At 45.8% G+C, this 10057-nt stretch overlaps 1 long non-coding RNA gene across 1 annotated transcript; it reads left to right on the top strand.

Moving 5' to 3' along the window:
• The first annotated feature begins 343 nt into the window (after positions 1 to 343).
• LOC125909270 (uncharacterized) lies at positions 344 to 1849 on the top strand. The gene is made up of 2 exons (XR_007453626.1): positions 344 to 683; positions 1549 to 1849. It is a non-coding gene; the product is annotated as an uncharacterized LOC125909270 (long non-coding RNA).
• Positions 1850 to 10057: the final 8208 nt, after the last annotated feature.

Below are 10057 nucleotides of genomic sequence, written 5' to 3'. Positions count from 1 at the left end.
TGTCACCGAAGTCCAGAGGGAACCACAGAAAAGACGGATAAGAGGTAAGAGGGCCAGGAAGCCAAAGAATGAGGCTCGGAGAGGGGAGGCCCAGCGCAGAGTGCACCCACGGACTCTGGGCGGGGCAGCACAGTTTGTGTGCCCAGATCAGCCCCTGCGGTCTACCGGGCTGGGGTTTAGGCCGCCATTCCCCAACAGCTACACGGTCTCCAAGTCTGTTTTCTCATGTGTAATATGAGAAGAGTAAGACCTAACTCACAGAACAAATGACTGATTGATTCTGAGACTACAACCTGCCAGGATCCCAAATGCTTTCCCCATGAAAAGCTTTCAGGCACTTCCACGTCAGGAACAATCCTTTATTGGCTGTCTGCTCCTGATTTACCAGGAATCCAAGAAGCTGTCTTGAACATTCTGAAATTGGAACAATGAGGAGAAGAATCATGATGTCACATATGAAAAAGCACAGAGAAACCTGCCTCTGCCCTGGCCTACCTGAAGCCTTGGACAGGACAGTCTAACCTCTGGGCCTCACTCTGCCCTGGCCTACCTGAAGCCTTGGACAGGACAGTCTAACCTCTGGGCCTCAGTTTCCTCCTTTATATAAAAGGAGGGGAGACTTCGGGACATGCCCGCACACAGCAGGTGCGAAGGCGAGTACTAACCCTGCCTTCGCAGACAAGGTTTGGACTCAGACAGACCTAGTGGCCCTCTGCTTCGTAACCATGTTGTATTAATTTGCGGGGACTGCCAGAACAACGGAGCACAGACTGAGGGCTTAACCAACAGCATTTATTGTCTCTTAGTTCTGGGGGCCAGGCATCTGAGATGAAGGTGTTGGCTGGGCTGGTTCCTCCTCCGAAGGTTTGGGGGAGAATCTGTTCCCTGACTCTCCCCTATCTTCTGGGGGTGGGGTGGGGTGATTACTGGCAATCTTTGGTATCCTTGGCTTGTAGAAGCATCACTACCATCCCTACCTCCACTCTCACGGCCTCCTCCCTGCGTGTATGTGTGTGTCTGTCTCCAAATTTCCCCCTTTGCATCAGAACATCAGTCATATCGTATTTGGAGCCCACCCTACTCTAATACGACCTCATCTCCACTAATTACTTCTGCAAGGACCCTATGCCCAAGGAAGATCATATTCTGAGGCATTAGGGGGCCAGGATTTCAATGTATGAATTTTGAGGGGACACAACCGAACCCGGGGCAAGGCAATCAGCCTGACCTCGGTTTCTTTGCCTCTAAACTTAGCGGTAATCCTGAGGGATGAAGGAGACAATGTGTGTGAAGGTCCCTGACACATAATAGGTGCTTCCCAGGGTAGCAGCCCAACAGATATTGATTCCTTCCATCAGCAGAAATGCCCAAGGCCCACTCTGTGTTTCTTTGCTCTGGCTCTGCTCACTCCCCACCACCCTCTAGCCCTGTGGAGCTGACAAAGTGATTTCACTTAAACTTAACAGTTGGATCTGTTCTCTACAAAGATATTTGCTGTGGAAGTCTGTTCAGGGGCATTACTTTTGTACTCCCGAAATTGTTGCACAGGCGTGATCCAAAGAGCCCCGCCTTGCCATGAAGGTAAAGGATGTGAGGGACAGCTGCGCGGAGGGTGACTGCTCTTCAAGCACCGCCCAGGACTGTCGGCGGCCTACAGTGTGAACACCTGCGCCCTCCTTTCTCCCCTGTTCTCCCCCTCTTGTCGGCTTCGATGCACAGGCTGTATAATTCAAGTCATTAATTTTTTCCATTCAGTGCGCTGCCGGTTTCTTCCCATGTCGTTCCTGGAACCCTCTTGTGTGCATCTTCTAAATTTAAAATAAATACAGTGTACATAATTGGATGCTAACCAGACAACACCGAGCAATCATACATTCTCATTGTTGCCTCAGACATGAGTGGGGAAGGTCTCCGCATGTTCCGGATGAAATGCTTAATGTGACAAGTTGCCCTCACGTGCTTCAGTATCGGTATTAGCCTTTAGAATATTTCCCGTTATAAACAAGGAAAAGTTCTTGCACCAAAAACAGACATCCAAATTGTTCCAGTTGCTACAATTTCGCGCTCACGGGGCTGAGTGGACAGAGCTTAAGGGTAGAACCAGATCTCTGGCTGCAAACTCACCGCAAAGAGGATATGTAACACCAACTAAATGCTCACATTGGGATTTTCAGCTTTGCGATGAAGAAACTGTACCAGATCTTTTCTTCCCCCCAAACATGGATGCAACCTTGAGCTGAGATGGTTTCTTTAAAGTTTTATTTATTTAAGTAATCGCTATACCCCACGTGGGGCTGGAACGCACAACGCCGAGATCAAGATTCAGTCGTTTCACCGAGCTCACCGGGCGCCCCTTGAGATGATTCTGTAAGGACAGAAAGATGACCTTACGTAGCATCAGACCTTATGGAAGAGACAGTAACACATCTCGAAGAATCCACTCGTTTGCTTACATTTCCTGGTCCTCTGCCTAGTAGGGGTCACGTGTTAAGTTCCGGCCAACGAAATGTGAGCAACAATGATATGTGCGTCACTTCTGGTCTGAGAGGGTGGGAGGGCCAGGCACAATTCTCCAAACTTTCCTTCCCACACGTGGTGAGAGAAGGTACCCGTGAGTTCTAAATGGTGGAACTTTCATCGGCCTAGGGTCCCTGACCCGGGAAGTGGGGAGACCCCTTGCCAACCTGTGCAGGACACATAGCAGGTGTGAGAAATACATTTTTCATGTGTTAAGACACTGAGATTCTTTTTTTTTTTTTTATGTTTATTTATTTTTGAGAGAGAGACAGAGACAGAGTATGAACGGGGGAGAGGCAGAGAGAGAAAGAGAGGAAGACACAGAATCTGAAGCAGACTCCAGGCTCTGAGATGTCAGCACAGAGCCCGATGCGGGGCTCGAACTCACAGACCGCGAGTTCACGACCTGAGCCGAAGTCGGACACTCAACCGACTGAGTCACCCAGGCGCCCCTAGACACAGACATTATTTCTAATACAGCATATTCCAGCTTGACCAGTATAAGCCTTAAAGTGAAAAAGTCATTCCCTTTTAAATTCTACTTCATTTTTTGTCAAGGAGAAAATCTCAGTTGGTGGTAGTATGTCTTTAACACTTCTCTTTCTTTTAAAACCTCAGGTTTCAACCAAATGAGACCTGCCTTTGGGCTCAGTGTCCCTCACCAGCAGTAATATGCGGTGTGTTAGTCAGCTCTGGCTGTCGTAACAAGGTATCACACATTTGGGAGTTTAAACAACAGAAAGTTATTTTCTCACAGTTCTGGAGGCTGGAAGTCCAAGATCAAAGGGTCTGTCGGCTTGGTTTCTTCCCAAGCCTCATTCTGTGGCTTATTTTCTTGTTTTGTGTTCATGGCTCATGTCTGAGGTCTACACATGTCTGGCGTCTCTGTGTCCTAATCTCTTCTTATAAGGGCATCAGCCATATTGGATTAGGGCCATTCTCACAACTTGACTTTACCTTCAATACCTCTAAAGTCCTATCTCAAATATAGTCACAATCTGAGGTACTAGAGGTTGAGACTTCAACACAGAAATGGGGAGGAGAGGACACAGTTCAGCCCATAAGACCAAGCTAGATTTTTATTTAGCTTTCACTGGTTTTTGGAGGGGTGGGGATTGCTTTCTACTTCTGGTAAGCCATGCCAGTTGTCCACTGATTATGATGCATATTTTTCTTAAAATACGAATGCATTTAAGCAGTAGAAGGATTGATTTAGAGAAACACATAAGAACTAACAGTATGGGGGCGTCTGGGTGGCTCAGTTGGTTAAGTGACCAACTCTTGATTTCGGCGTGGGATAGAACCCCGCGTCTCGGGCTCTGCACTGACAGCACAGAGCCTCCTTGGCATTCTGTCTCCCTCTCTCTCTACCCCTCCTGCATGCATGTGCACACTGTCTCTCTCAAAGATAAACTTAAAAAAAAAATAGTATGCCCAAAATTTTAATGGGAGATGCAAATAATTAAATTTTAGGAAACGTTGCCTAAGGTGATTTCTAAAAGCTTGTCCCAATTCAGACAGCTTTTCCTCACATAATTTCAATCATCTATGTATTCATTTAATCGAGTGCCTATTAAGTACCTCATTGGTGTTAGACACCAGGGTGGTTATAGACTCAAGTGAATAGTGTTATGAGAGCAGAGAAGAAAGAAATTCTGCTTGCGAGAATCAGGAAAGACTTCCTGGAGGTGGCGATAGTTATTTTAAACTTCTCAGCCCTTCCCAAACCCACAGATCACAAACACTGTCTCCTCATCCTTGCCTCAATATTTTCTGAATTTTGAATGTGTGTGTAAGTCCTGTGTGATAGGTGCTACCTAGAAGATACTGTAGCTTTAAGAAGAGAAAAGATGCTAATCAGCGGCAGAAACCATGCATAAAATTCATGACTTACATCTAAGGTTATCCTCCCAGAGATGATTTTTTAAATGTTTGGGTTTTTTTCCCCTTGATTAGGAACCTTATGTTTTCCTAGAGTCTAGTTGTCTGATATAAAATACAGATTGGAAAAATTCAGTCATAATTGCGAAAATATATTTCTTAATCAAACGTAAACTCAGGGAGGAAAATCTCATTGAATAAGCTTTTTTGAGAAGAGAATATTTATTTTGGGGTTAATTCATTGGGTACTTTCATCATTAGTCCCTGACTTGGTCGTTCAATGATGTGCAAATATTTATTGAGCCGCTACTATATGTGGGAGCTGTTCTAGAAGCTGCAGATAATGTGGGAGTCAGACTGGCTGGGTGCTCTTTCATGGGGCTTACGTTCTAGCAGGGCAAATTGATGAGCAAACACGTAGATAAATGGGAGGATATCAAAACAAAATACATGCTGGGAGAGAATTAAAATGAGGAGACATGGTATGGGATGATGGGTGTGGGGGGAGGGGGCTGCATTAGATTGGGATGTCTGGAGAGACTCTCCAAGGGGATATTTAAGGTGAAATGTGTGTGTGTGGGGGGGAGGGGGTGCCTGGGTGGCTCAGTCAGTTAAGCGTCTGACTTTGGCTCAGGTCATGATCTCACGGTTTGTGAGTTTGAGCCCCATGTCAGGCTCTGTGCTGACAGCTCAGAGCCTGGAGCCTGCTTCAGATTCTGTGTGTGTGTGTCTCTCTCTCTCCCAAAAATAAAGGGCCGGGCCGTGATTTGTGTCCCCAAGCTACAGATGAGCATGTGCATTTGAGGAGCCAAGAGCAGCTTCAGCCGAGGAGAGGTGGGGAAGGTGAGGTCAGGGAGGAAGGCAGAGCCAGACTTAACCCCGGCAGTCTGACTTTTCCTCCAGCAGAGCACACACAGAAGCAACTTGCCAGGGGCTCAGTCGGTTAAACGACTTTGGCTCAGGTCATGATCTCGCAGTTCTCTGAGTTCGAGCCCCACGGCAGGCTCTCTGCTATCAGCGTGGAGCCTGCTTGGGATTCTCTGTCTCCTTCTCTGCCCTTCCCCCGCTCGTCCACACACACTCTCTTTCTCAAAAATAAACAAACATTTAAAAAGTTTTTTAAAAATCAAAGAAGCCACCTGCCAGTGCTTCCACAAAACATCTTCAGGCATCCTCTTTGCTCTCGTGCTAGCTTCCTAGCTTTTAGCTGACTTTCTCATTCCAGCATAAAAACATGTACAGTAATTTTTTCCCCCCAACCAAGATGTGCAATCTTTTCTTCTCTGGAGATTAGTCAGCTACTAGAAACGATTTTAGAAAATAGCTCATCTGTCTCATTTCTAATTAGTGGAGCAATTACCCCCTTTTTCTCTTATGAACATTCTTTAAAAAACAAGACCATAACTTTAATAATCCTGTCTGTATTGCTATCTTTTGCGGGGAAGCTAGTGCGAACGGAGCCATGGGAGTGAACCGGGCTAAGGAGCCTCTGGGGTTTGCCAAGAACACTCGATGAGCTGGGGACCGTGGGCGAGCAGGGCTCTTCCTTTTCTGCAACCTCACGTGGCCCCCCGTTCCTCTCCACCCCTACGGGCACCCTCCGAGACGAGACCTCTTTATTTCTCAGCTGGACTGTGACAACAGTCGGTCCCCACGCCTCCGAACTATTTCCTTTCTCATTTCCTGTGTGTGCTACTATCAGATTCATCTTCCTAAAACACCTCCTCAGCCCTATCATTCCTCCACTGGAGAGCCTGCAATGGCTCCCCGTTGGCTCTCAAATCAGACCCCTCGGTCTGGCATCCGCCCTCTCAAATGTGGCCTTTTAGATTTATGTGAGTAAATACGGTATTTCTCTCAAGGTAATGCGTTTCAGGCTCCAGCAGAGCACCTCTGATTTGTGTAAAACAGTCCTCATGCTGGAAGTGTCAGCATTGCCTGCAAGAATTCATGGAAGTGGAGAAGGAAACAGAATTAGCAGTGCATTAAAGCAAAAGCCGTTCTACCAAACTCACCACATCAGGTGCGACACACGGGACCCACACAACCAAGGTCCTACCAAGGTGGGGACAAAAGACAATTGGGTCTGAAGTTCAATTCGCACAAAGGAAATATTCCACCCAAGTAAAAGATTGGCTGTGTACATGAGTGACCAGGGAGAACACTGGATCGGTTTTAAAAATATACGTTCCATGTAACTATGAATCCGTGTAACACAGAGGCCGTAACAAATATGCCCCCAGATTTTAGCAGTTTGACAGAATAGTTTGTTTCTTGCTCACATAACAGGGGGGGGGGGGGGTGGGGGTTCCTAGGCAGGTGTCCCTGGTAGATGGACATGGTCATTCAGAGTCCCATTGTGGCCAGGGTCATCTGCTGGAGGAGGAGAAAAGCTCTGGCGTGGAGAGAGCACACCTGATTCTTGACAGTGCTGGCCCAGAAATGGTGCTCCTCACCGGGGCTCAGTTCTACTGGTAAGAACAACGGCACCGGAAGACAAGGGGATCTCGGAAAGGAGTTTGTGGTTGGACAGCGACTCTCTAATAACAACCCTGTACCCTGGGAGGGGGAGTGAGGATTTTGATGGACAGCTAGGTGCTCCTTCTATACAGCCTCTAGCGTGTTTGTATTAAGATCGACGGTAATTTAGTCCTCGGGCTCAATATTACCTGTTAATGTTATGGCAGAACCTGATATATAAAAGCAAACTTATTTTCCTAAAAGCCAGGCTCTATTACACCAGCTCACCTGGTTAGCCCCCCATTCTGCAGAGGTCAACTTGGTGGTCACATCCTCAGTGACGCCTCTCCTGGAGCACCTGCCTGAGTCACCTTTCTGTTCTCTGCATACTCCTAGCCCCACACGCTTCCCGTTTGCAGTACAGCTCGTTGTTGCAGCTCACATTTGTGTGTGTGATGGTTGGATGGGTGCCTGTCTCCCCCATCAGACTCTAAGTCTGTGAGGGCAGGTATTTCAACTTTTTCCACCACCTCATTCCCAATATCCAGGGCAGGTATACAGTTGGTGCTCAATATATATATACATATATATGTATATATATATACATATATATATATATATATATATATATACATACATACACACATACTACTGACTGAGTAAATTAAATAGCATTTTTTCACTGTAGAAAAATCGGAAATACGGTTCTAGAAAAAGAAAATAGGGGCGCCTGGATGGCTGTCGGTTGAGCATCTGACTTCAGCTTAGGTGATGATCTCAAGGTTCATGAATTCGAGCCCCATATTGGCCTGTCTGCTGTCAGCACGCAGACCGTTTTAGGTTTTCTGTCCCCACCTCTCTCTACCCCTTCCCTCCTCTCTCTCAAAAAGAAAAACATTTTTAAAAAATAGAAAAAGAAAATGAATTTTAAAAAGCATCTGAAATCTCCTCTATCAGTCAACAATCACTGGGTTAACGCTGTGTAACAAACTGCTCCAAAACTCTCCGTGACTTCCAACAATAAACACTTATTTCTGAGTTTTGTGAGTTGGCTGTCATGGCTTGGATTCTAGTTTTGGGTAATCCCAAGGCTACTCTTCACACATCTTTTGCTGAGAGCGAAGCTAAAATATTAGCCGCTACCTGGGTGGGTTCTTCTCATGGCGCCAGACAGCTGGGCAAGTGGTCAAGCCAATCCGCCCAAGCACATTTAAAACCTCTACTCGGGTGTGGTGTGTGTTTTGACTGTTCACATTCTACTGGGCAAAGCAATATGGTCACGTGAGACAAGGAAAGACTTTGCTCAGTGACTTTGGCAAGAATAGGGAGAAATGGAAGGATTGTGAATAAAAACAGTACAATTTATCCCATTTACATCTTGACTTTTTCCTCTATATCTTTAAATATATTTCAATATTTCATAGTGTCTTCTAAAGATACATAATATTAAAGAGATCCCGAGGGGAGGGGCATTGTCAATATATGGACACCAGTGGATATAGGGTATTTTATTAATCGTTCTGGTGACTCACCAAAAAAAATTGCAGAATAATCTTCTTAATCTAAACAGCGCTGGAACCATGCCCTGCCTTTATTTATAGCTACATTTAAAAATAAGTGAATTGTGACTCATTAATAAGTGTAGCAAAAATAACAAAGCTGTGACTTCCTGCCTGCAAATATTGCCATTCCCAAACTGTTCTAGAAAAAAAAAAAAAAAAACCACATACACAAGCATTTCGTCACCCACTCAAGCTGGTTCTGATGCTTAACAGTTTTCAGTGTCAGAAGTCCTTTCATCTTTCAGCAGTAGACACAGAAAACAACAGGTCATTCCAACCACAAACCCTTCCTTCACATCCCCTTTATATGCCTTGTAAGTGACAGGCGCTGATTTCTTCTTTGGATCAACAATAACCAAGTACTTAAAAGTCTCTCTCTCTTCTCTCTCTCTCTCTCTCTGTAAGCTTTTGGTATATTCAAATACAACTGAGGCCTTAAATCCCGACTTATTAAATAAGAAGGAAATGGTTTCCTGTGATCTTATGTTGAAGCTACTCAGAGGTCAGGGTGAACTGTGAATCGGAAAATCAAGGAGAAAGGACATTTTAAATGCCTCCTGGCACATTTAAGTTCATAGGGGGGAAAATGTACTTGTTCAAACATTTATGTTGCTACATATCCAGTCCTGCCAAAGGTAACAAATACTATACATAGAGTCTTCTGCCCTGTTTCCCTTGTATTATTTTTGCCACATTCTTTCTATCTTGACTTAAAAGTTAAATAAATAGAGCACCAGACTCAAGGCTCAAGTTAACTATAATTAGAAGTTACAGATTTCAAGAGACCAAGAGCCGGCTGGAGTGACCCAGTCTGTCCGTAGAAGTATAGAAGATAGTGTGAAAGAGAGTCCCTGGCTTGATGCCCAATGAGTAAGTCCCTGCTCTATAACTGTTAGTTCAAACCCTTTTCCTTTTTTCCCCAAGGAGGAACTGGATTGGGGTCACACAATTCTATTTTGAGACGTTGGCCAGCAAAATGGTGTTGGAAGGATAGGAAAACAATCCCCTATCTCCCCCGACACTCTGGGCCTGTTCGGTTAGACTCTGGTACCTTTCTTTCTCCTGCTTGACAAGGACCTCCTCTTGCCTTCTTTACCAAGACTCATGTGTTTTGTCCTGCCTACCCCGCCCCCCGTATTGGACAGCTGCCCATGCCAATGGCCTACAGCCGTCCCTGGGACGTGTCACCCAGGGAATCTGAAGAGAGAGCAATTTTGAAAGAAAGGCTTCTCCTCCTGGGCCTTGACTCCTGTCTCACCGCTGCTAATTCCACCAACTGAGAAAAGACCACATCTAGAAAACCAAGCAAGGGCACGGTCAATATCATAGCAGGGGTGGGCTAGACAGAGGTGGGACATCATCTTAGTAAATGTGCCCTCTGTGTTTGCTTGGGCAGTGTTTTGAGGATCTCTTTCTACATAATGAACCACCCCCAAAATTAGCAGCATAAAACAATAACAGCCATTTTGCTGTCTCTCAGTTCTGTGGGTTGACCAGGTGGCTCTTCTGCTGGTCTGTGTATGTTCTCTCCTGTGCCTGCAGCCAGATGGCAGCTGAATCTAGACTCCTCTGGATGATCAGCACGGCAACACTGGGCCTCGCTCTCTCTCCGTGGGGGTCTCAGGGCCTCTCCTTCC

This window comes from Panthera uncia, assembly GCF_023721935.1.
Source record: "Panthera uncia isolate 11264 chromosome B3 unlocalized genomic scaffold, Puncia_PCG_1.0 HiC_scaffold_1, whole genome shotgun sequence".
Classification (NCBI taxonomy): domain Eukaryota; kingdom Metazoa; phylum Chordata; class Mammalia; order Carnivora; family Felidae; genus Panthera; species Panthera uncia.
This window is presented reverse-complemented; position numbering and strand designations above follow the sequence as displayed.